Below are 3,310 nucleotides of genomic sequence, written 5' to 3'. Positions count from 1 at the left end.
GCCACAGAGGGAGATCAACAGAACTTGGTATCAGATTAGGAATGGGGTGAGGGTTGGGGGTGAGTGGCTCCAAGCAGGGTGTGCTAGAGATGGCCATAGGTTATACAGGTGACGTTTTGGGGGACCCAGCTAACCAGCGCCATACGGCACAATTTGGACCCTGACGTCTGCTGTCAGGAAGGGTCCGGAAGAGCAGCAAATGGTCCCCTCACTGCTCTTCCAAGACTAAGCCTCCTTTGCAAAGGGTAAAGCAACCAGATCTGCAGGAGGCAGTTTAAGGTGAGAAATATTAGTGTATTTGGGGTTTCTCATTTATTTCACGGTGCTCGAAAAGTGAACATAATTACAGCAGCATTTCATTCAGAAAAGCAAAACAAGGTCCCCACCCGAAGAAAGTGATTCCGGTAGACCATGTTGATGACAGACTTGGCAATGTCCTCGCAGTGCCTACACGCCGACACATTTTAATTTTTTCCTTGATAGTTAGACATACTCTGCTGTTACTCAATCTGACTCCTCTGAAACTGTTGCCAATAGCTCAATTAAATAGTTAGCTAAATATATTAGTGGCACATTGCTGTGTATTTGGCCCTAATGAGGTTTATAGGAAATGCATTTTCCAGACCACAAGAGTTCCAAAGGTGGAAATTGCTGGTGGCTTGGTTCTCCTTGGCCATAGCCACTGGCTCCAGGTGAGCCATCCCTGAGAAAGAGCCTCCTGATAAACCAAGATGCCTGAGCTAGAGCAAAGCAGCTAGAGAGCTGGCTCAGTTTCCCTGAGGGGAATAATCAGTCTTAGGTCTGCTGCAGCTGCCACAACAAAATACCAGAGACCAGGTGGCTTTAAGACGGAAATGTATTTTCTAGCAGTTCTGGGGGCTAGAAGTCCAAGATCAAAGTGTTGCAAAGTATGGTTGCTGGTGAGAGCTGTCATCCTGGCTTGCTGCCCCTCACATATCTACCCAGGGCTAGTCTTACACAGATGCATCCTTCTAAACAGAGCTGACCCAAATCCTCTCTGCTCCTTTGCTTATTCCAGTTGGATTTGGGTCCAGAGAGGACTTGGGTCACCTCCATTAGGAAGAGTAGTTATGTAGTCAGACATCCCATGTTCATACGACTAATATTTCCTGAGCACCTACTATATCCCAGACACTGAGCTGGGTGCTGCAGCTCTTGTGGTGAACGAGAGGTGCTTCCTGCTCTGAGTCTGGAATGTCCAAGAGCAAGTGCAGGATACCATGGGAACACATCAGAGCATCCCCAGGCATGACTTGGAGAGCCCTAGAAGGCTTCTCCAAGGAGGTAACATTTAAACTGAGTGGCAATAAATGATTATGGGTCATTTTTCCAGGTAAAGGAAGTGAGGATGGCAGTGGAGGGGTGTTCCCAGCAGTGGGGACAATACCTATGCAAAGACCTTGAGGTAAGAGACCAGGACACGTGGAAGAACAGAAAAGTCACCACATCTGGAGCAAACTCCTTCCTTCCTTCCCAGCTCACAGCAGCACTGGGGTGTCTAGGCACCCAGCCCCTTAGCTCAGAGGCTGAATGTTGCTAAGATTTTCACTGGCTTTACTTTCTAAACTTCTCTCTGACCCTGAGAGGCTAAGACTACTAGAATGAGCAGTGACCTCTCACATCAGAGAGGTTGGTGGGATCTTCCTTGCTAATCTGGGGTGGCCTCTTGAAGCCCATGGTGACTCTCAAAACATCTGCTTTGAGAGGCGAGCCTGGTCTGCTGATTGGCTTTTATAAAGCCAGTGAAGAGGCAGCATTTTGATGTGACCACATCTCCAATGGCATCTCACAAGTCCAGGACGCAGCCCCAAATCAGGAAGTTCTTATATAATACTGTGAATAAAAACTGGGCACTGGAATCAGAAAGGAGAGGACTGGAGTCCTGTTTCTGCCTCTCCTGGAAGTATGACTTTGGGAAAGCTGCTCACCACTCTGAGCCTCAGTCTCTCCATATACAAGATGAGAATTTATTCCACAGATGTTGATTGGCTGCCTACTATGGGGCAGATGCTGTGCTGGGGGCCTGTGATTTGGTGGTAAGCCCAACAGACGTGGGTCACTTTCAGTCCTAGCGGGGCAGACAGACAATCAACCAACAGATAATGATCACACGTGATTGGAACAATGATGGAAACACACAGGGTGTCAGGATGGAGAGAATGGGGTGGGGGGGATCCATTTACATAAGGAGTCAGGGAAGGTTTCTTGGTGGAGGTGACATTTGAGTCAAGACCAGAGATGAATAATAGTGCCTAACCCCAGGGGGTTGTGAGAACTACACGAAATAATGTCCAGAAAGCACCAAGCACAGCACCTAGCGCAGAGGCAGAACTCAAAAAATATTGGCTTTATCATCAGCCACTAAAATGTAAGCTCCTTTATAGTGAGGAGCAAGTCTGTGTTTGCCGGAATTGTGTCTGGCACGTGCAAAGAGTCGACTGAATTAACGAGTTTCATATTTTCTCATGTTATTGTGTTGCTCCCTGCTAAAGTCTTTGCCTCTTCTTCATTTTGAAGGACAGTTTGCCTGAGTATTGTACCTACATTCAACAATCATGCACGGAACCCTTAATTTTCATTAAGAGGATAGATCTCGTGTTAAGTGTTCTTATCTCAATAAAATAAAATAAAAAGCATTTACTGAGTTCATTTATAATACTAATAGTAATAGGAGTAGCAGTGAGAGTAATATTTGTTGGTAGTATTAGTCATAGGGGTAGTAATACTAGCTACAGCAGCAATAAAGAAAGAATATTAGCAATTCATGCTATGGACGACCCTCTCCACAAGGACACTATGTTGCAATGGAAAGAATGAGATTTCGAATCAGGCAGAGCCACACTTGAATCCTGGCCCAACTACAAGGTTGCTGTGAAGCTGCTAGATCTCCTTTCCCTGAGCCTCAGTTTTCCTGTCTATGTGATGGGGATAACAATGTGCGTCTCCCAGGAAGGCTGTAGGGATAGGGGAGAAAGGTGTCTATGTGGTGACTGGGACAGAGTAGGCCCACACTAAATGGTGGCTCTTGAGATGACACGTATGCCATCCCAGGTAACTGAGCTCCAGGCATCTGACACTCCACCCCCTTCTTTGGGGACAGACCGGGCAGCAACACAAGCTTATACCCCCCTGGGGGGGCCACTACTTATCTGGGTTGGGGTGCCTCAGTTCGTTCATCACTCCCAGACCGTGCTGGTCTGGGAAACAGAGATCCCTTGGAAAATTACTGCATTGAACTAAACTAGGTAAGAGTTCTCAACTGAAATTCCAGCGGGTGGAGAAATGGGTT

This window comes from Leptonychotes weddellii, chromosome 5 (assembly GCF_054177405.1).
Source record: "Leptonychotes weddellii isolate Sample4059 chromosome 5, ASM5417740v2, whole genome shotgun sequence".
Classification (NCBI taxonomy): Eukaryota; Metazoa; Chordata; class Mammalia; order Carnivora; family Phocidae; genus Leptonychotes; species Leptonychotes weddellii.
The sequence above is the reverse complement of the archived record's forward strand: the minus strand, read 5'-3'. Positions refer to the sequence as shown.